This window comes from Macrobrachium nipponense, chromosome 31 (assembly GCF_015104395.2).
Source record: "Macrobrachium nipponense isolate FS-2020 chromosome 31, ASM1510439v2, whole genome shotgun sequence".
Taxonomy (NCBI): Eukaryota; Metazoa; Arthropoda; class Malacostraca; order Decapoda; family Palaemonidae; genus Macrobrachium; species Macrobrachium nipponense.
The window spans coordinates 48,866,195-48,891,577 of NC_061093.1; the positions used below are offsets into that span (position 1 = coordinate 48,866,195).

The 25,383-nt window shown below is 36.5% G+C and overlaps 1 long non-coding RNA gene across 1 annotated transcript in view; it reads right to left on the reverse strand.

Moving 5' to 3' along the window:
- LOC135206537 (uncharacterized) overlaps nucleotides 1-24,603 on the reverse strand; it is a 390,471-nt gene extending 365,868 nt beyond the window's left edge. Inside the window, exon 1 of the long non-coding RNA XR_010312775.1 lies at nucleotides 24,506-24,603. This is a non-coding gene — a long non-coding RNA (uncharacterized LOC135206537). The remainder of the gene's footprint in view (nucleotides 1-24,505) is intronic.
- Between the last annotated feature and the right edge of the window lie 780 nt (nucleotides 24,604-25,383).

Genomic DNA, 25,383 nt, shown 5'->3' on the forward strand with positions numbered 1-25,383 from the left:
GAGAGAGAGAGAGAGAGAGAGAGAGGAAGGGCACATTATAGTAGTAGGGGACACGAGGCGATTTGAGTGCCAAGTGCCAGCAGTTTACTCACCAGACGATGCCCATGAGACACTGAAAAGCTGCCAGAGACGACTCTGTCTCTGAGATTTCTTTTACAGCATTCCCACGTGCTTAGCGAGTTCTCTCTCTCTCTCTCTCTCTCTCTCTGTCGAACTAAAACTAGAACTATCGAAGTTGCTATTTAGAATTTGGTTTTTTCTTAAAAGCATTTTCTAGAAACGAAATTCCTTGATCGACTTGAAAATTACCAGGATGAGTTATGGATATTTATAAAAAAGAATGTAGACCTAATTTAACGATGTTTGTTGATCTTCTAATGCAAAACACGGTGGCTGCCATCCTTGAGGAAGTACATCTGACAACGGAGTGAAAAATACGAGGGATGAATTTAGTGTTGTGGTACACGTCACTTCATGGACAAAAAAACTCCATCTAAATGAGAATAGGCATGCAGATGATTTTGCTTAGCCCCTCTTCTTTTAGCTAAAGATATATTTTCAAATGCACATTTACAACATATAAAATAAGAGAGAGAGAGAGAGAGAGAGAGAGAGAGAGAGAGAGAGAGAGAGAGAGAGAGAAACTTAGTTCTTTCATAACCAATGCTATTTTAAAACGAGAATAAAATCAACCTCTAAACGAAAATGAGACTGCTGATGTTTTATCTTTTTCTTTATTAGTAGCTAAACATAATCGCACAACTATTATCATCAACAGAGAGGGAGAGAGAGAGAAGAAATTCTAATCATCTCAGAATCATACGGAACCGTCCCATCTCATAACAACCTCATAAAACAATGATGAGGCAAGGCCCGGAGAAGGAGGGAATAGCCTTAACGAATTTCATACTCGTTTTTATCAGCATAAATTCGACGCCCTCTCCCTCTCCCCCATCCTTGGTATGAAGTTAGCATGTGGCTTTGAGGTGACATGGGCGGCACGAGTCTTGCATATGTCATGTGGGCGGCAGCTGGAGTCGACCCCCAGGGGAGGCCAAAAGGAACTTGGGGAACTGGGAATTTGGGGAATCAACGACGGCTCCTCCTTAGACGAAGTGGGATTGGGGTTTGATGGGAGGGGAGGGGGGGCAGGGGGGAGGGCTGATGTAGGAGGTTAGGGACTGCAGAACGGCGGTTTTAGGTTGTCAAAAATTTGAATAAGGGATGTAAAGGAAGCAAGGCTCAAGTTCTTTAAAGTAAGACGTTTTAGATGTTTAGAAGTTTGAAGGGGGAGTGGGACGAGGAAGGGGTTTAGGGGGTTAAGAGTAGGGTAAATGGGGAAAGGAGTGAAGGAACAGGACTACTAAGGGGATGGAAGAAGGACCTTAATGGTGTACCTGGATGGTTATGACACAGCCAAATTGAGACCTCAACGTGAGAAAAGAAACATCAGGGAAAATAATTCTAAATTTACGATAGGTATTACCGTTTACAACGGGATTTGAATGAGTAATTCTAGGATTTTTAACATAAAAGATTTATATACACACATATACTGTGTGTGTGTGTGTGTGTGTGCGTGTGTGTGTGTGTGTGGTTAGAATAGTTACAGGTGAGAGTAAGAGTGATAGGGGTTAAATCGAATTCTGCAACAAACAATTATGTCTGCCTTTATACAGCGAACACTTTTTGCAGGAAGGATACCAGAAAAATCAAATGGAAAAACGAAGACATGGCTTTATGAATAAAGTAAAAGAGTTATATCAGTTGTTATTCCATATATCCATTGAATAATCGATAGCGATCGCCTACAAGACTCATTAACTTGTTCAGTGTCTCAGTCTTATGTTAATTAAGCGCACGGGCTTCAAGTGGCCAGTGCCGCTCACATAAGACTCATACGATCCAATGCAAATTTCAGGGAGCTTTTTTATTTTCTTATTTTAATCCAGACTTCGGCGAGAGGGGGAGAGGCCCCCAATTGCTATTTCTTCTTCCCAATCTTGTCCTGCATCTCACTCAAATAATTAGATAAGAAATATAATAAGTTCTTTACATAAAAAGAAACACGTCCGCAGGAAAATAAAACGCAAATATACTAACAAAAGCAGAGAGTGTCCATTTCCGAAGCAATCTCGGTGGAAGCATTCATAATGTTCTCGTAAAGCCTAAAACGGAATGAATAATTAAAAGAGATTTCCTGACATCAAACGATGCTGTAAAAAAAAAAAATCATTCGATTATGAATGAGCAGAGAAACGGGTTTAGAACGGCACTACGCCGGGCGAATGATTATATAAGCTTTAAGCACGCATTGCTATGATGGGCTATAAAAACCAATCTCATATTAAGAGAGCCTTGTAAACCTCGGTTATGAAATGGCTCAGCAATGTTGATGGTTATGGCGCCATTACTCCCGGGTAAGCCCTCGCATGGCCTAAGCAACTTAGCATTGCAAGTGCTCCGGGCACTCGGAGATGGACAGTATTCCTTGATTTTAACTCAACTTTATTTCTTTTAGCGCTTCGGAAAGACTGTTTATATCGTATGTACAAAATCTTCGAAAGTGAATTAAACTCCTATCGCTCAAGGAATGATAAATTTTCGATAATAAAATATCGCATTTCCAACGCTTTTTATTTTCAGAATTTACAGTTCACACAAGAGGTTTGTACATCGTTAAATGCATATTATTTTATTCATAAAATGTTAAACGAAAGAAGTTGGGAAATTATGTAACGTAAAAATAGTAACTGGAAATATCTCATATTGCCTAAGAAATCACACAACTCAGGAGAGATGGCGTTCTATACTCTGTTTTTTTCCATCTGTCCATCCGCCTGTGATGTTTTTGTATGGTAACACTGCGTCCGGGGCTTTAGATAGTTATATTTAGCTTACATTCAACAATAATAACAATACCCTATTTCGAATATTAACGGTGTAATTCGCATACAGTAAATTATTAAAACACTTTTCAGTTGCAAATGTACACCCAGATATCCTTTTATTTACCTAAAACTTACACATAGCGTAAATATTTAAAGTCCGGGACGCAGTGTTACCATACAAAAACACCACAGGCGGATGGACAGATGAAAAAAAAACAGAGTATAGTTTGGCTACATGTTACAAAATACCTGAGCAGTTCTTTGGAGAATGTCAAGAAACGTTGCTTTGAAGAGACTTAGCCCTCTTGGCTTGCCTACCCAGAAAAATACCGATGCAAAATACACTGCATCTGTGAACAAGCATTATTTATATAATCTTATAAGAAAAACATTTTGATATATTCATACCAATTCCTTCCTCAGGTGAAATGAAGGCAACTGCGCACTCTATTATTATATATCTGTAGTTGTTAACTCCTGGTTAAGATTACTGTTGACTTTGTAGTAAAGAATTGCATTAACCACTTAACTCGTGACCATTGTGCCAACAAAAAAAGAATTTATATCTTTTATTATGTCTTTAATATACAGACAGATCAAAGTCACATACGTTTATGGGAACATTCAATCTATGAGATCTGGTATTTCTATTCATAGTTCCGTGTAAATCAAAAGGTATTTTCGCTACTAGATTAAAATAAAGTAGTTGTTGTTTTAGACTTAGCAGCCCGTAACTAATTGAGTATAGAATTTAGGCCAAAGGCCAAGCGCTGAGAGCTATGAGGTCATTCAGCGCTAAAATTGAGAGCAAAAAGTTTTGAAAGGTGTAACAGGAGAGCCTCGCAGTTGCACTATTAAAAAATTGTTAAAGAGAGGTTGGAAAGTAAGATGGAAGAAAGACAATATGAACCTAGGTACAGTAAAAGGACTGAAAGAGGTTGCAGCTAGGGGCCGACGGGACGCTGCAAAGAACCTTAAGTAACGCCGACAGTGCACCGCATGACGTACACTGACATCACTACCCTCGAAGCCCTACTTGGTTAGTGGAGCAAACGATGCCTCAAACTAAATAGTAACGGATATCAGGAGTAGAGTTAATGGCCTAAAAAACGGAATTATACAATCCTAGCAAATTCTCCTCCATATGATGTATATTACCAAGTCCCGAAGAAGATTTCTAAAACATGAATTTTAAATATATGGAAGTAGCTCATTAAAATTACTAGGTGACATTTTATATAAATAGATAATTGAGCAGGCTATTTCGTATTATCTAGGAAGTTTCTTATTGGCCGCCACTGTTGAGTCACGTGACCTCGAATTCATTTCTACGACTCGCTTGTTTGCTAACCGCGTAGACAAAACGGAATGGCGCCGCAGAAGCCAAGAGGTTCCTTTGCGTAACTCAGAAATGACGCAAGAAATGCTGAAGAGTCAAAATAACTCTATGGCGATTTCCGGTTTCCATGGTATGAATCTTTTAATCTTGTCTGTGACAAAAAAAAAAATGAAAATGAGAAGGGGCTGTTTAACCAGCAAAACAAAAACCAACATAAGTAAAACACAATTGTCATCAACTAAACTATTGTTATTATTGTTATTTGTAGCAGCAGTAGTAGTAGTAATTATACGTAGAACAAACTAGAACTGCCACTGACTTGCTAATCAAGCTTGCTCGTAATAAATGATGAATAAATAAATAAATAAATAAATAAATAAAAACACTACCTAAAAGGTGCGTCGCATTTGCTGCTTCCTAACTGCTCAATGACGCAGATATAGAGATGAAAAGATCCTCAGATTCTGAGAGTATACTGTTTTCTCCTCTTTAAGAGAAAATAAAAGCAGAAGTTTCACAGGAAGAGAAAAGGTGCAATCACACCGTCTGCAAGGGATCCTAAAGAAGATAATGTGTACCTCACTGAAGATTATAACAAAAAAGTGGAATACAAAGAGCAGAGGTCAATGAATTTGCAGTTAGTTGGAGCTTGATTTTTCTCTTTATGTCTCTTCCTCTCTACATATACATCTGTACTCTCACGCACACTACACAAACACCCATGCATATTCACACACACACACACACACACACACACACACACACACATATATATATATATATATATATATATATATATATATATATATATATATATATTATATATATATATATATATATACAGTATAATGCAAACACATGATAAGTGTCAGAGCAAGTGCGTTTTCCAGTCTTTTACAGCTATATCTCTTCTATTAATCACAAAATGAACTTGCAAGACATATATTCCTGCGATCTGAACTCAACAATCCTGCTGCATAGTCCAGATATACATCATGAACTTAATCGGGAAACAATAAACACCATATCAGCCTTTTCTCACAACAGTGGTCAATGTCCAGTGAATTTTAACGTGGTTCTCTGACAGTGAATTAATTCATACTACTCGTTACTGTGAGAAAACGACTGATTTAGGCAGGCATAATATTTCGTGGTGGTCAAAACCATCACTAAAGTAATGAGATTAATTAATTCCAAAGTTAAGGGACAATGAAAAACAAGGAATAACGCAGGAAGCTATCAAGCTTAAAAACACTGTTGTTTCGATGATAATTTCATTTCTAGTTCATCAAGCGAACGTCGCCATCCAACTATTTTTCTCAGAGCAAACGTGCTTGCCTGAGAGAAGCATTAACATTCAAATAATCTGAAAAGGAAAATCTTATCTCAGAGACCTCCTCAGTCTTCGTAAAACCGTAGGGAGGGCCTGTCTCCCACATAACGTTACGTAACAAATAGCATTAACGAAACATTTCCTCCGTTGGATGAAAAGATATACAAATAAATAAAGCAGTGGTTTTCATAGAGAGCGCGAGAGTGGGGTGAGGGGATGGGAGGGAGGGAGGAGGAGGAGGAGGAGGATGGCTCGCAACACATGTCAGAGAAAAAGTTTTTGTTACGGCACGAGTTAGTCTGAAGGGAATGTTGTTGGCACTGGAGCCCGAAGATGGGGGTCCTCCTTTCCCCGTCAGTGCCAAAATAAAAGAGAGGAATGAAGGAAATAAAATATCGTCGCAGAAACGGGAAGAATATTATGAAAATGTGCGTTCTGCTTCTTACATTTGGTAGGGGAGGAAATTAGTTGAAAAACTAGGTATAAAAAAAAGGGCGGCTCAAGAGCATATTAACCTTCTGGTATTCAGCGAGCCTTTATGGGATGGGGTCGTCAGCACCAAGCCTTTCTCTGCCCCCAATGAGATCCACCGGGATCAGCTAATGACCAAGTACATCACTACTTAGATTAATAGAGGCAATTTATATTTTATGGGAAAAGGATCCTTTATTTCGCTCATCGGATCAACTTATCCTCTTCCCTACCTCTAGCGTTTATAACAAATACTTTGGTGTTGACTTCCCTGTTTCTAAGATTTGGAGCATTACGAATCATTCGGGAATAATATTCATGGCATTATAAAGACATAACCATAATAACAGCAACAGACTTCACAAGATGGAAATAAGCAAACATTGAAAACAAATGACTATCAAGCTTAAATAAATTATTTGAGAAAAAGACTACAAAGGCCTTCTTCACCAAGCATTCGGACAGCAGTAGTCGCAATAAACGCGATGTTTTCATTGCATTTTCCAGTTAAACCCTTGATTCAATAGTAATGGCTCCTTCCAAACGTACCCTGCGAGTTATTTACGACATGCCCGCGTTGTAGTTCAGACTACAAGGTTGATGAGTACCCGAGTACAAGGATTCTGATTACCTTGGCAGTCACCAGTTAGTGAACCCAAGGCACTAAAACAAAAGCCTGACTAAAGCACTGTATTCTAGTAGTCTCATGTTCCCTCAGAGCCAGGTGTTCAACAACTGATAACTATAGTTTCTTTCTATGCCGCGCACACTGAGCTGAACCCTATCAGCAGACTTTTCAGTGGCCATGAATGTCAGCACCATTTCGTCGGCAACGTTTGAGGAGGGCTTCCATTGTGGGTAGTCTATTACCTCACAATGGCCAGGCTAGATTCATAATTTTTTACAGTTTCAGGTAACATCGATCAACGAATATGACTTACGCAACTTTTTTTTCTTAGAAAAATTCATAAATATTATAGGCACATATTTCTTAAAATATCTTGATTTAGCTTAAAAATAATTGTAAATCCCAGGACAAACTAGAACCTTGACAAGTAAACAGTATTCGAAAACCAAACGTGAAAACGAAATATCTCATGTAGAAGCTGCATCAAGTTCAAGTATAAGCAAATCTTAATAAATAAAAAACAAAATAATGAATCAAGACTATCGCTCTATCGAACACAAATTCTAGAAAGATTGTATTATACCAAAAGATCAAAAACTGCTTAAATACAGATCCCTAAGGTGCAACAAAAGACACCCGGGCATAAATAACTACTCTGTATGAAAACTTCATCTGAAGTGATGAACGAATTATCATATTTAATATCAAACCTGATACTGGAACCTATAAAGCCAGCTACTCAATATCTGGCATTCAAAGGTATCACGGCACCTGAATAAACAAACTATATCGCAGGTATACGGATTAACTGTAATGAAACGGCCAATCAGTACACTAAGTTTGGCAATGACTGGCGACTGGGAGAGGTACATAATGGGCTTGTAGCGTTATGTTGTTCCTCCTTCGGTTATGTGAGAAGAGCATCTCGACTAAGATGTTTTCTTGGTTCTGTTCTCCAACAACATCTGTAACTGTGGCTAGAAAAGCCAACGTGGTTTATGCGAAGGTTCTTTATGGTAGCTGAAAGTCCCAAAGACAATTTCGAGAGAAATATATATATATATATATATATATATATAATATATATATATATATATATATGTGTGTGTGTGTGTGTGTGTGTGTGTGTCATATCACATTACCGTGATTCTTATACATACATCGAGCTGCATAGGTCCTTTAATATCTAATACGCTCTACTTCATCTATGTTAAACCGAAGGAGATTTTTTATTCGATAAGAATTCGTCGGCTCACGGCGGGAACCATCGAACAAACAAGTTCACTGTGCGTTCTGGAAAAAAAAAATTAAATAAATAATATATATATATATATATATATATATATATATTATATATATATATATATATATATTATATATTATATACACATATATAAACCTTAACTGTGTTCCAACTGCAATTTTCGTAACGTTGCCTCATGCCGTAATGATTTTTTAGTGCCGTAGATGCAATGAATCATGAATGACAACGTACAAAAACTCTTGGTATTTCATCTTGGCAACACGTCGCCGGTGATGACAGCGATGGCGACAACAGTCTTTAGTCATCTCTCTCTCTCTACTCTCTCTCTCTTTCTCCTCGTCTCTCTCTCTCTCTCTCTCTGCTCTCTCCTCTCTCTCTCTCCCCTAAGCCACCGCCCAATGTAGACAGCTGCCTCTCCATTCATATGACGAAAATGTTATGAAGCGCTTTATCAAAAATACATTGCTTGCAGAGCGCTCACATAAAAGCACATGCAGAAAAAGTTAATACAAGAACATTTTTTTCCCAGTAAAAACTATTTTTCTATCCATAAGTTTTGACAAGCACTCCGTTATTCATCCTACATACATATCTTTTTTCAGTATTTCAATGCTTATGACGTTAAACAGTATATTCTAAATAAACGCTACGCATTGTACATAAAAAAGAAAATATTTCTGAAAAGAATTAATGCGCTCTCTCTCTCTCTCTCTCTCTCTCTCTCTCTCTGAATATGCCGTAACCACTTCTACTCAAAACAGACCATTTATTCCATTTATGTAATTCACTTTCCCCTTTTTTCCCCTCATCCAGCGTGTACCGCCATAGCGAATAATAAATGAGTTTCGAAGGGAATCCTCATTTACGAAGCGATAAAACTAATCAATTTTGTACGGCAAGGAAGAAATTACAGGGCTGTAGCGTTTCTGTAAAATGCCAGAGCGATTTATTCGTGAGCCATTCTGGTGTGTCTAGCGCCGTACGAACGATATTTGTTTAAAGGTGCGCTACGGGTCATTCTACAGACAAGTCTCCAGCCATTACAACAATTCGCTCGGAGTCGTTCGCGGATCCACGGCGTTGCTGGTTTCATCGATGTATCCGCATGTATTCTGCATTCCGGACACATTGCGTCATTCCTGAAGGTTCTGTGTTAGATAGTGGTTCCCAATCTTTTTCATTACATTGGCCATTTACTGACTTGTTCGAGTTCGTGTTAGCCACATCCTCCAATTTAATTATAGTACTATAGATTCTATGAATCTATAGTGGAATAAATGGATGAGTTTTCTTTTTTTAATATCATACTGAAAGCTTCATGTTTTATTGGAACTGAACTGGACTTGAATTGATGTGAATTGATAAAATACATTACTTCAGTTAAACAAAGTAACAGTCTTTTTCACCATTAATAATATTATTAACTCCACCAACAAATGTTTGAAAAACAAAACAAAAGAAAAACCAAAACGAAAAAGAACAAAGCAGACCTTTAATGAGGTTTCTACAGAGACAACAGCAAAGATATAGTGGTAAATCTCAACCGAGATTCAGCAGTCACCAGCTCCAACTGCCAGTCATGTTTTTGCTCAAATTCTAAATAAAAATTATGTATCATTACCCACACAGATTATACAAATTACCTACTTGTGGATAATTACCCACAGGTTGGGACCACTGCCTTAGAAGTAAAAACTTCAGGACTATTGCCACTGTATTTAGATTATAACGTGGTCTCTGATATCTGCATCATTACGCACGAAAACATCATAGCTGACAATGTAAAATGAATGGGGAATGCCTGCACATGCGCAGACGAGACCCGTATCCACCATCAGGATTTTGGGCGGATTGTTGCGGTGGTTAGAGATTTGGCACCATCTTATGTCTGGGTCTTTGATGTCTGTATCACTGTATTGTTGCACATACAGCTTTAGTGAATGATGCTGTGTCCCAAAATAAGATTACTTGCAGATGCCCCAGTGACGTTAAAAATATGGATCCGTGCAAGACCGAGCAATTTATCATAATGGCAAGAGACTCATATATAGATCTTTGATTTCTGTTACCTTACATCAGTGGTTGCCAGTTTGGATAACCTCTTTGGGTAATGGAAGGGTACTATATGATTTATAATTTGCATCTGAAAATGTAGAATTTGAGCAAAAACATGACTGGCAGTTGGAGCTGTAGAGAGCAGAATCTCAGATGAGTGGTTGCTTTCAACGGTTTACAACCATATCTTTGCGGTAGTCTCTGAAGAAACCTCATTAAGGGTTTGCTTTGTTCTTTTTCGTTTTGATTTTTCTTTTGTTTTGTTTTTCAAACATTTGTTGGTGGAGGCAACAATACTATTAATGGTGGAAAAGACTGTTAGTTTGTTTAACTGCGATAATGTATTTTATCAATTCACATCAATTTATTGACATCAAGTCCAATTCAATTCCAATAAAACGTTAAGCCTTCAGAATTATATCTTTTAATAACTATTGTCTATATATTTTATTGATAGATTCATAGAATCTATACTACTGTATTACATATGATGATGTGGTGACAAACTGGAAGAAGTCAGTAAATGGGTAATGTAATGAAAAAGGTGGGAACCACTGATCTAAGGTGACAGAAATCAATGGGGGCAAATATAACGATCAAATATAACGACCATTTGTTGGCCACGAAGATTTCAAATAGCTCCCATTAAATAAGCGCAGGTCCAAACCTTCATTTATGTCTGTATACTTATATGTTATTCATTATGTATGAATTACTTTTGATCAATGCTCGAATGAGAGTGTTTATAAGAGACTATTTAAATGCATGATAAGGAAAAACTGCATTAAAAATAAAAAGAGGAAGAACTTGCAACCTATGAACAGTTATTTATCTATATTGCTTATTTGAATTTAAGGAAACACATAACAGTCGGCAGGCTTAAAAAGTTACAATACACAATTAAAATTCAAATAAACGACATAGCTAATACTGTAAATAAATAGATAAACTGTTAGACAGAGTTTATAATCATCGTTTATATAAGTCTGTCGAAACATATAATGGTTGTTAGGCTTAGAAAATCACAATATAAAAGCCAATACAGGAGATAGACAGACACACTGATAAATGCATAGACAGACGACAGAAAGATAAGAAGAGTTCAAATCGTTTACCTAATCTGACGCAACATAGCCTATACCAGTTGGCAGGCCTAAAAACCCACAACATAAAAACAAACGAGAGAGAGAGAGAGAGAGGAGAGAGAGAGAGAGAGAGAGAGAGAGAGATTGTTTCTCGGGATGTCTGCCAAAGCGGAAGCGATCCTAGTCAAGACATGCTATAAGTAGATACCATCTCTAAACAAACATAAAATATCTGTCATTTCAACGCTGCGTTTTGAAGCTTTGGGAGTATAAAAAAAAATACTGAAAATAAAATTGCCATAATTCGTCTCTCCCCATCTGGTGGGTTAATTTCCCTCATGTTAGTTGTATTTAGAAATTATTTATTCCGTAAGTTATTTTTCTTATGAATTTATATTTGCCTTTTGTACATACATCCATATATACATAAACGCGCAATTATATATATATATATATATATATATATATATATATATATATATATATATATATATATATATATATATATATATATATGTATATATCCTTTACTTTATAATACTTTTTCGCTTTTACAAAAATACCATTCTTAATATGCGTTTCAATACTCTCATAACTTCCAGAATGCTCATCTAATTCCTCGTTGCAAATCCACTGAAAAAATACTTATCATCTTCATTACCATTTGAAAGAAATTGTAAACACTGGTATGAAAAAATAAGTTTATAATGATGAAACTCATTACTCTCTGCATACGGGTAAAATAAAAATAAAATAAAAACAAGTAACATTTACCTCGGTGTCCTGTGTCCTCCATCGCTTGTGTTTTGCATTAACATGCCCTAACCAAATAACAAATGGGGATTATATTTGTAGCATAAATCCCTTAACATCACCAACTAAAAGGTCGTATTACCATGACAGCACCGCGTAAAAGCCGTATTCGTGCGCATGTAGTTATTTAATTTTGCTGTGACATGACGTAATCATTAATAATTAGCTTCAGGGATCAGTGTGAATGAAGCCCAACAGGGAATTTCAGCTATTTGTAGTAATGTTCCGTAGTAATATTTTGTAGTAATACACCTGCATTTTGGGAAATGATTACTATGCTTGATGATGCAACGTCCACTTTCCCAATCATGACAGTACTCGATGAGCTCGTAAAAGTAATAGATATAATATAGTTGTTGTAATTTGTGCCCGGTATTGTAATAGAGTATATTATTGTCTTTGTCTTTCTACACACACACAAATATTTATATATATATATACATATAATACATAATTTTTCATTCAATTATACAGGAAAATATAAGTCATTGACTGCACTGGAATTTTTTTCCAGTCTGGTAAGACACAAAAGCTTTTACCTTTACCTAATTCATCAACAATCAAAACGCACTGCCCTTGAACATGTAATGCACAAAATACACATAATATGCTTGACATAGGTGTGATCATACTGCAAAATTAGTTGAATATTGCTGCAGTTTCTGACAGTATTGGATCCGGCAACTATATACTATATAGGTGCATATATATTATATATAATAATATATATATAGTATATATATATTATATATATATATCTATATATATATATATATATATATATTATATATATATATATATATATATATATATATATATATATATCGTATATATATATATATATATATATATATATTATGCTATATATATATGTGTGTGTATGTGCGTGTGTATGTTCTTAAGTATACCCATTAAAACACACTGGTTTAAAGCTAAGGACTATTTCGGTGGACTAACTTCCACCCGAAATATAGTCCTTAGCTTAAAACCAGTGTTTTAATGGGCCTTTTATACTTAAGACGTATCCTGTTTTAACAGATGAATTTATATGTGTGTGTGTATGTGTGGTGCGCGTGCGTGTGTCTCCTGTATATATGATGTAGTATATATTCTATATATATATATATATATATATATAATATATACATATATATAAATATACACACACATTACCTTCGTATATATATATATATATATATATATATATATATATATATATATATATATATATATATATATATATATATATATATATACATTACCTTCGACTCTGAACATCAAGGGCCCCAGACATCGGAAATAAAATCACCTTTTACCGTAATTAGTAGAGAGAGAATAACATTCATTGTATAAATAACATACCTGCACGGTTATTGCCGTGTACCGTAACATGCACTTATCCTGGCCCTCAAATCTTTCGACACATTATGCATCATAAAGAAAAATCGTCTTTTTTTCCAGCAACATGATGCAACAAACAGCAATACACACTCACGAGCCAACGACCCCTGCTCTTTTCTTCTATCGTGACAGAAGAGACACGTATTTCCAGGAATGGAAATGTACTACTGCTTTTCTAATGAATAATGTGTCGGAAGCAACACATCCTGAGCTAACTCTTCTGAAATTTCTCATTTTACTGGAACGGACAAAAGTTTATCGTTACCAATTAGGTTAAAGTTCACCGCAGAACAAGAGCTTGAAGTGTACGTTAATAAAGGATTTTACTTCAACCTCCTAGCCTTTTACCAAATGGAACGAATTTTGACGGCACAGACTGTCATGCATGAATGGTGTTTGAAAATGGTGACCTTTTATATTTTTTAGGCTAAACGAAGGTGTTTAAGAATGAAAAGAGGAAAATAAATTACAGAACCGTTCCGAACCATTTTTAGTCCAGCTAACAAACCGTATGATATTGCAGACGATACCCCAAGTTCTTCTCAGTTTCTAGCTAATTTAAAAGGAGATAATACAAGTTTATTTGATGCTAGTGAATAAAATAAAATTGTAATAGAATACCATGTTCCTAAATGAAATTGACTTGATGATGTGTTGAGACACAGGTTTAATACAAATCATTCGATAATTCAGCACTTCATGTTGCAGATGTACCTGTTTATGTTACTATATCAATTTCACTTTGGAGTTTAGTTGACGTTCAATTTTCTCAGAGCAACAGTTAATGCAAATCACTGTTTTGCTGTTATTGGCATTTAAAGATAATATGTTATATAAACTATTTTTCCCAATTCCTTTCCTTAATCTAAGTTAAAAACAAAACCTGTCAAGATTTTATATTAAACTTTTGCTGTTCCAAGGCCCGGAAAAAGAGCAGTGGTGGGTGTAGAGCCAATGACATAAAAAAAAAATGGGGGGGGGGGGGGGGGGGGGGTTAAAAAAAACCGTTGCTCAGAATTACAACATACCTTAGCGGTCTTTCGTACGCAACAATAGGTCATAATGAGGACTGAACACCACAAGGCAATTAGGTCTATGTTCAAAGAGTCTGCGCCGTTCATTTATGGGGTCTAGATGTCCCTTAAATAAGCACGGCGAATAAGGTCCAGTGCAGCATAATATTCAAGTGGAGATCCCTAAGAAAAATACTGTTACTCTGACAGTTAAACACACTATAGTCATGCCATTCTCTGAAGATTCTTTAATTTAATGGCTTGGTAGATAAACAATTAATTACAAATGCAATTTTCTCAGTTGTGGCAATGAACATAGTAAAATGAAAAAAAAAAAATAAATAAATAGAGAGATTCAAAGACAACCAGTTTATTATCATTATTATTTGTGCAAAAATATGAAAGTGAGAAATTAGCAGTTGGTTAAAAATGAGAAGCAATAGGCGGACATTTTCAAACGAGAAACATTATCCTTCCTCGGCAGCTTTGTGTGTGCGTGGGTGTGTGTGTGTTTTTTTTTTTTTATTATTACTCGTTATAACCCTATTTCCCTCCCTTGAAAAGAAATCCCCTTATAAAGGAAAAGTGTACCCCGTACTAATCTCTAATTATGTTTCCTTCTTAAAAAAAAAAAAAGAATCTTTGCATACAAATAAGCTCATATTATGTCGGGAGCCCGTCTTAACCCTTCTCTGTTTTCCTACCTATTTGGATGGGAGTCAGCTTTTCCAAGGTTATTTAAGGACGCCATTTTTACGGAGTTCATATCCTCTTTTTTTACGACCACCTTCATTAATCTACTAAATCCTAGTTCCAACTGCAGTGGTACTCGGGGCACCCATTTGCGTAGCTGCAGTTGATCAAACAGAAATATTCTGACTTGAGGTAACGAGGTTTATATAAAGGGAAATACAGCATATGTCTTTCCTATATATATATATATATATATATATTATATATATATATATATATATATATATATATATAGTATATATATATATATGATATATATAGATAGATATATATATATATCTATATCTATATATATATATATATATATTATATAAAAATATATATATATATATATATATATATATATATATATATATATATATATATATATATATATATATATATAGTATATATATATTTATATAATATATATATGATATATACTATAATATATATATTATATATAATATATTATATATATATATATATTTATGTATATATAATGTATATTATATATATATGCAGTCTGCAAGTGCCTACTTTCCAAAGCATCCAAAGCTTTTAAATCTAACGTCGAGTTGCGCTCCGCACGATAAAATAAAATAAAAAAGATAATACAAAAATATAGGTATAATGAACATCTGCCTGAAAAGTTCTCAGTAATTTTTCATAAAACGACACAGCATTAACCACCACAACGGGAGGAATGCGCAGGGAAATGTTTGCTTCTTAAATGAAAGGTTTTGAGTCCTTCTAATTTTATATCCATTAAGCCTCTACATACAGATCTTTCAGCTCCAGTCGCCCCAACATGTATACAGTGAATTCAATTATAACTTAAGCCTAACGACTACTCGGAAATCTCAGTCATCTCTCTCTTCTTTTTTCCTTATTTATATTTCTGACAAAGAGGAAATGTAACGCTTTTATGGACCCGAATGAATTCTTGATAAAGGAGAATGATGAAAAGGCGATAAAGAAAATTTGTACAAATACGAAACAGACGTTAATTATATTTCACAATTTGATTTAGTAATTTTATGCACGCATAAACACATAGTCCATTTCACACACACACACACACACACACACACACACACACACACACATACATATATATATATATATATATATATATATATATATATATGTGTACAATTTTATTTAGTGATTTTATGCACGCATAAACACATATGTCCAATTCACATACACACATATAAAATATATATATATATATATATATATATATATATATATATTTACTAAATGATCATTATCATTTATGTCTTTTGCGCTTCATAAGGGTTGGCTGCTGAGAAAAGAGAACAACAACGATCGCGGCCTCATTCCTATTGTAATTGTTTAGTCGCTGATGAAACCCCTGGATAAAAGTCTTAGCTACATTTCAAAAAAGTACTGAAAAGGAGAATGACTGCTGCTGTTTCGTATAGGAGAGGCTCTTTATAAATGAGACCCAAAGCTTTTGTCATTGTTAAAGAAATTTATCATATTAAGACCCAAACGAGTCGTTCACCAAGCAGTAAATAGCCACTCGGCCCAGTTTTTCTCTAAAAACAATCATGATGCCTCCCCCCAGGATTCACGCAGATTTTTCACTCTTGTTAAAAACTTGTTTAGGATATAGAAGTGCTTAAGATGACTCCCCTCACCTCCAGTCAGGTCGACACTACTTTCCGCTTTTACATTACAATTGGCACCTTTGAACAGGAGCGTCTTTGCTATGAGATAATTTCCACTCTCACGATCTACGTCAGTGCATTGCAAGACTGTTTCTCGGTGGTTGGGTTGACTCTTCACCTCCAAACATTCTTTACAGCGAACAAAAATTATTATACGGTATAAATACTGTACAATAAAAATATTCTAACGTGAACTCGTATATTTTCATGAGGAGAAAAGTAACAGAATTGTGGAAATAAAGCAAAAAGTTTCCAATGAATGTTCTCGCTCGCTAATGACAAACAGGTCAGCTACTCGGCAAAAAAATCATAGACCAAAAGGAAATACATCTCATTTTGTCCATCTCCATCAATGATCTTTTGGTACAGCAACGTCAGTTTTCTATGTGATGAATCCCTCTCTCTCACATTACTTGGCCCGTATATAAAATAGCGCAGCATTACTCCGTGTGTAGTATTCATGATGTTTAAAATATGGTGATCTCCCTGTTTTCTCGTGCGCTTCTTTTTCCCCTGTCCTCCGCAACCCCTCTTCATAACAGCCGCTAATACCCTTCAATTACTCCCCCGTCGTAAACACTACTCCTCCGCCTGGCTTTTCCCCAATACTTTGCCTTCTCTAACGAAGGCTACTATTTCCCCTTATTTCCCCTCCTCACGGTTTTTTTTTCTTTTCTAAGTTCCTTCCCACCTACTTTTTATACGTGCATTCTGGTGAACCTTTTTTCCATTTATTCGTAATTTTGACTTGACTTTATTTTATCTTTTCTCCTGTGGAAATTGCACAGCTAGTGAAAATTTTGATAGAAAGAGAACATTTGTATTGATACAATGAGCAATGCACTACCTTATGCTTAGTGCACTCTAAGAAAAGAGCCCTGATAAATATTTTTTATTCTTTTGTTCTACATTAAAGGACACCTTCCATTGATGGCTCAAATCATGACAGTGGTTGGTAGCACTACGGCGCTGTCTGCTACTGACCCTGGTCCTACATGCATTTATATGCTCGGCTATTCTGACTAAGCATTCCCTTAAAGTCTCTCCGACAAGACTAGGGCACAATCATTAGAAGGAATAATGTAGACACCAGAATTTCTAGAGAGAGAGAGATTAACCACATGTATGATACATTTGGTCCGTGAGGATATCCGAAACTTTTCATTTCCTTACACATATTTACCACTAGAAGGTCATTCTACAAAAACAGTAACAAAACCCATGTGAACTTAAAAAACGTTATAAAACTGCCATATTCCAAAGAATTAGCAAAGCTAAAAAAGAAAACAAGAAAGATTTTGGATCAATTGAAAATTTGTTTGGTATTCACCTTTAACAACTCGTTAAAACAGAAGCTCTGCAAGAATTCAGTTAAGAATCCCGATTTCAATTCCGGTGTCTAAATTATTCCCTGTAAACATTATGCCCAAGTTAATGTCGGCCATAAAAATGCATGTAGGATCGGAGCCAGTAAGTGCCATTGCCAACCACTGTCTTAATTTGGACCATCAAATTCGTTTTGACAAGGCAAAAATTATCTGCAAGTCAAATAATACCAATAACAGATGAATAGTAAGGGAGCACTCATCAGTCAGTTGGATACTTTCCAAGCAAACAAAGCTTTCACCTTTGAAGACGTTTTCGCAGACCAGCTAATATGCCTGACAGCCAATTTGCAATTAGATTTTTTAGTAGAAGAAATTGTTCCTTAGGCCAGCAATCGACTTAATTACCAATACGATAACAAGAAGACCATAACAAGAAGATGTCTCCAAGAGATGATGATGCTCAAGGGAGACCCCAGACTGAGTTTCCATTTTAATTGTACTTTTTTTAAAAATTATGTATTTGTACTTTTATGTCTTTGTAAACTTTTTCAATTTTATTAAGTACAGCTGGAGAGGATTTTAGTGAAGGTCGAAAGCTCCTGTTCTGTATTCAAAAAGTGGATTTTTCTTAACAATTCTCAAAAACCTGCAATGACCTGAAAGTGCCTATTATGAGCGGGAATAAACGAGAGATGAGAATCACAAAACACACACTCACATATATGTATATAAATATATATATATATATATATATATATATATATATATATATATATATGTATATGTATATGTATATGTGTGTGTGTGTGTTAAAAAAACCGTGTTCAATAGTCACTTTTCATTCTGAATCCAAAATTCCTAACCCCTTAAGACGTTTGGTGACGACTTACATTAATGGCTGCCAATGCCAATAGCCTCCCCACCTTGGCCGTCAATAAACGCCAATAGTAGTGACGTTATATCAGTTTCAAGCTGTTCTCTGAATTATGTATAAAGATCATCCGTCTTCTCCGGTTCTCCCACGTTAGATATTCTGGAGACTTTAGGGCACTGTATTTATTTATTTGTTATACAAGGACAAGGGAAAAAAACTACAAATTTTTTATGAAAATAAAAATGTTAAAAAGTGAGATAATGAACTGTGAAGTATTTCAAATACACTGCCTTTTCTTCGTATATTCATGAAAAATGAATAACTACAAAAAATCTATAAATGGTCTTCAGACACGCTGAATTCTATCTTTTTTTTTTTTATTAAACCTGAAATCAGTGACAGGATAAAGAAGTATAAGGCTCTTTGAGACACCTTGTAGTTCTTCTTTCTATAAACATAAAAAAAACAGAGACTGTAAAAAATACAAAGGAAATCGAAATACAGCTCAGTGGCTGTCTAAGGCTCCCCCATCCCCCGAAAAAAAGAAAGCCTTCAGATTCACTGTCTTTCTTCTTTCAATAGACATAACGCATCATCGATAGAACAAAGAACTATGAAGACCTTTATATGGCCTCTACCTCTTCCAATATTAAACAGATGAAAAAGAACTACAGAAGAAAGTCTAGAATCCAAATTTGTTTACACCGGCCCAATAGAATCCAATGGTTCTTCTTCTGCCAGTGCCTGGCCCACGTCACCGCCGTTTGTTTACAATCTGAGTACATATGAGAGACTAGGGAAGTAAAAGTGAGGATGAGAGAAGGGGATGGAAATAGCGGTTTGGGATCTAAGAGAGATTAGGGGATGGAGAGGGGACACCGGAGTCTTGTCAAAATAGTTGGCCTGCGTTAGGCAGACGGATGAATGAGGCGACGAGGGGCGGGCGAGGGGAGGAGCAGAAAAGCCAGGATGGAGGGGAGAGAGGGGAAAAGAAACACGACAGAAGAGAGGGAAAATACTTGATAGATAACGGACTAAAAAGAGGAAGGTGGGGGAAGAAGGGAAATTTTCGTTCTGATTAACGGTAAGGTTAACGGCACGAGAAAGCAAATGAATGTTAAAGACTCCTCCCTGTGCTATAACAACAATGGAAACGAACCAAACGCCTCCTCATTCAGAAAAGAAAATAACGACGAAGACATCATCACAGCTCCACAAGAGAGAGAGAGAGAGAGAGAGAGAGAGAGAGAGAGAGAGAGAGACGAGAGAGAGAGAGAGAGAGAGAGAGAGGAGAGAGAGAGAGAGAGAGAGAGAGACCCACATTAGTGTGAGTTGTAGCTTACGAATAGAGTATAAAGTTAAGCTGTCAGAGGAACAGGGTCCCGACAATAACTTTGTTTGTGTTAGCCTCCGTCGTAATTAAGTCTTTGTTTCTACCATAAGGTAATTGGTTTGTGTCACGGGGTTTTGTCTGTTACAACTTCGAAAAACACTGCGTCTCCTTAGTATGCATGACGCCAACTCCGCGTCACTTCCGCAAAGCCCGTGACGTATGTCACGCTCACATGACATTCAAATTCATAATTGCAGCCTTAAATAATTTCTCGTCCCAAAGTTTGGTCGTTACATATTCTTGGCCGAATATGGAACGCGGAACTCGAGATACGTTTGCTGATGACGAAACTACGCCTTAACTATCAAGTGAATAATTCACTGCCTTAGATTTTCATTAAGTTTCCCGACAGCGTCAGGTGGAGCTGTTGTGTTCACAGAAAAGTATTAACTAAGCATGAAATATAAATGGAGACTCAGATAATTTCTTGAATCCTATTTGTATGGGTAAAGCTGGCTGATTTTCTCATCTGCCGATAAATAAAAAAAAAACATAAAATCAGAAGACCATACTATATCTAATTACACGGTCCAAACACAATTTTTATCTATGGAGAAAATGGCAGGCAGAATAAACCGTACATATGAAATTTAGGATTGACTAATACGTCAAAAATTAATCAGGGATCTCTTGACGGCAAGTGAAAACATGCAATTCCTCATAGACCAACATTACATGCAAATTGAAAAGGCTTCAAGTCAAACATTGCTAGAGAAAATACTAACAAAAATGTGATATTAGGGAGACATATTTGTTAGATTAATTATCTTACAAAGGTCTTTGCCATCATATCTTATGTATGTCATAAAATATGTTGATGTTCTCTCTCTCTCTCTCTCTCTCTCTCTCTCTCTCTCTCTCTCTCTCTCTCTCTCTCTCTCCTCGCCATTTATCTTAAGAAAATAGATAACAAAGAGACACAAGATTTAGCTGAGAGCTTTCACAAACATAAATTCCCGATATTTGTATTTTCTTGCGTGTGCATGTATTTGCTCATAACAATAAACAACAGGAAAACTGCCAAGAGATTGTTTGTGCCATAAGTAAACACAAATTCTTCCACCGTCTCAAAACGACGACTGAAACTCGTCTAGAGCACGCCCGAAACATTACTCAGAAAATATCCTTACGAATAAACACCAATTCCTCTTGAAACATCGAAATACTACAGACACATAACCTAATATTTGCCCAGTCGATCGCGGTCTTCAATAGGATGGTTCCCGAAGATGTGTCAACAGACTGGGGGAAACTCCATTCTGAACAGACCACCGCCGAGCAACAGACGTTATTATCTTCGAATAAAGACTACAGATCCGGTGCTCAAGAAATGGCTCGTATTTCTGTTTAGCAGTTATATAGCGAATGTCTCAAAAACAGTATTCATTAGTAAAGAAGTCACAGGGAGGATGCAAGTTTAAAGCACTGCTCCAAAATGTACAGGGCATAACTTGTTTAATTCCTTTCTTATATGGAAAAGCCAACGAGAACGGAAACAAAAGATATTACAGTATCTAGGTTTTTGATGATCTGTTAATTCAAAAGGCATTGAAAGGGATGCATTTAACAGAATAGAACTGAATCTTATAATGATACCAGCATAACTGAAGTAGTTAAAATGACTTATTTATTCGCCGCCGCTTTAAAACAGATGAACAAAACTTTACTTATTATATGGACCAACCAGCCTCAGGGTTTGCTTAACGTTTAGCATTATATTGAGTGATGATATCTTGTCCTTGATATTTTATGATTCTTTATTGACAAAACAATACATTTGTTGTAATACAATATTTATATTTGGTTTGCACAAAACGGTGGTTTTTAATCTATAACAATAACACAATTCACCATACATTATAAAACATTTTGTCCATAAAGAGGAAATTATTCTCATTCATAATAAGAAATAACAGGGCAAGTGAATCTCAACTGAGTTGGTCATGTGGAATTTCCCTCCTTCCTCTGTATTCATCAAACCGTTTAATCTCCCTCTTTCTAAAGGAGGATTTATGGTCACTTAACAAGAGAAGTTCAAAAACGCATTAAGCTTTAAGGACGTAGCTTAATTTGGGAAGCTATGCCATGCACCCCTGTCTTTTCATAATAAAAACTGGATAGGTAGTAAAGCATCTCAGGTTACATAAGATTGCCCTAACCAAGAACGAGAGAGACAGATTATAATTCAATAAAGAATTAACTAAATATAAACAAAAATATTATTCTAGACTCGGCATTCACACACATTAGAATTTGTTATCAAAAAGAATAGATGAAATAGGGTAATGATCATAACAGAACTAAGTCAAATCTTAGTAAACGACAGAATATTCATGCACAGAGAAAAGAGCCATTGCAAGAGGCGAGGGAGGCAAAACACGAAAGCTTCATAGATCTTCCTTTCGCTCCCAATAACAACTATGTTTCCTTCTTCCCTCTCCCTGACCCCTCGTCCTTTCCGAAAAACATTTCACCTATTTTTCTCTAAACCCCTCTTTCCCCTCGCTTAAGCATCCTTTTAGGTTAGACTGTGTATGTGTTTTTCGGCTATCATTCCTCCCCCTCCCCCAGACAGACTCCTCTTCTCCCTCGGCCTAATCTTTATCTCATTCTTCCTCTCCCCAACCTCTCTTCTCCTCTCTTACGCCTGCTATTTTCCCTCCTGTGTGCTTTGCACAGCCAAACAACAAAGGAAGAAGAGAAGGAGGAGGAGCTCGGAGGAGTAGGAGGAGCGAAGGAGGAGAAGGAGGACGGTGAATTAAGAAAATTATGTGGGGCGCAAGAGGCGAGGAAACCCGCGAAGCCTGAGCCCATTCTGAGCATCAAGAGGGTTACAAAGAGAGGGATCTGGACCGGGAGAAAAGGAGAGCCCTGATCCTTTACACACCTGATTAAATTCCTTTTATGAAAATATGTTGGGGAAGAACAGAATTTCGCCGGTTGAATGAAGTGCTTACAACCCCTTTTCTATAGGGGAACTGATCTGCTTAAGCCGAAACAAAAGGCGATCTATTGTTCGTTTAAACAACTGAAACGTCCATAAAGCGTCTATTAAAATATATAAATGCTATAACTATGATACCTACCCAATTTCTTGTCTGCACGTGGTTTCTTTCAAGCAAAGATAATCGCTTGGGTTTTAGGATTAGATGCATACCGCGGTAAACTATTTTTGGGTGGAGAAAATATTGTGTAAGCCTTTGTTTAATGCACAGAATCTGCTTTTGAGGCTACTGAAGGCAAAGCTTTTCGAAGAGAATTTCTGGAGAGTAATGAAGACAAAGATACAAATTACGAAACAAAAATTACTAATTCCATAAAATCATCTTTGAAACTCCGAATATACTAACTGGTACAAATGTGTCTCCTGTTATTTGGGGGGGGGGGGGGGGGGGGGTTGGGGGGGGGAATTTGGGGGGGGGTGGGGGGAATCATTGACTCTGCTCAGCAAAACTGAAATTTTCGAAAGTTACAAGAAAAATAAGAAGAAAATTTCATTTTAGACTTACGGCGAGTACAAAGAAGCGTCGCCTCTAGAAAAACTCTTGTCATACTTGGAGAAAAAATAAATTAACAAGAGATTCGCACTTCTGTACACAAATACATTCAGTTTGGTTTTCTCTGTCACTGAGAGAAACGAATAAACCATTTCTCTCTCTCTCTCTCTCTCTCTCTCTCTCTCTCTCTCTCTCTCTCTCTCTCAGTCCGTCTGGTGGGAGTATCCATGGCTGGGTCTTTCCCATCCATTCATTCTCTTCTGAAAGTACAGTCCACATCCTTCCATATTCTAAAACTCTGCGTTGTGCATTTTTTAGCCTATCCCATCACGTACTTGATCGGAGAAGCTCCACATTCTCTCTCTCTCTCTCTCTCTCTCTCTCTCTCTCACCAAATAGAATAACACATACAAGGATACAAGGTTGTTATCAAGTCATGCTTTTTAAATAGAAGTCACTTTCACGTTTGCTCGGGACGGCGGAACCACCAACAAAAACCATCGAAAAGTTTGGAAACATCACTGAGGAAATGTGTTTATACGAGCAACACCGACCTGAAAGGCCTTCACAGTGTCTTATTCAATGAATACAGTTCCTTGCGGGTCACAGGAAGCATTATAAATGTCAAGTAAAAAGAAGGAAAGAATAAATGCGATTCGCAAAATACAAATATGCGAATGGTACTCACCAATGCAGAAACCTCCACTCGACAAAAGTTTCTTGCCGTTAAGTCAGGGTCACAATCTTCAATATTCATTGTGGTATCCATCTTCCCAACAGCCCAACGACCTACCAAAGAGAAAAGCACCACACAGAATTATTTGGTAAGCATTTTTGTGCTCTTACTAACAAACTATAACTTGTTCACTTAAGGTAGATTCTTGGGTGATCCCTATGCCTACGAGACGTTAGTTTGGCGGCCGCTGATTGGCTGGGAGCTGCCTACCTCCCGGTACCAGCCAATCAGCGGCCACCAAACAAACGTCTCGTAAGAATAAGGCTCATCCGAGAATCTACCTTAAGTGAATCAGTTATAGTATTGGAACAAAAACTACCAAAGCAAACAAATTAACATTGAAAAGAAGCACCCTTCACTTATGGGCTTAACCAATCTACGAGGTAACAGCCTTCTTTTTCCTTGTAATTATGCTGGTTTTTAGGCAGACGGATAGACGGTAAAAGGAGAAATAACATAATACTTAGCATACTTACCAAAACTCTTCATTTCTGCTATATTTCTAAATACCATAGGCCTGCAATATCTTTAAAACCCATGAATGGTTAATCACCAAGTTTCTGACCAAAAAAATAGGAATATCAAGGAACAAATGATATTATGAAAGCTAGAGTCGCTCATCTTTTTCGCTTTTAAACCCGAGGCTCCTAAACATCTCCTCTGTTCTCAAGGGTGCAACAAGTACTCTGTCAGGATTGAAGATAAAACTTTCCTGACTTGAGGACAGTCTCCTCTCTGTACACAGTATAGTTTACGTTAGAATGATTTTCATCAAATTTAGGATGCCAAGCCAAGCACTGGGGCACTACTTTGGGCAATTCTGCTCTTAA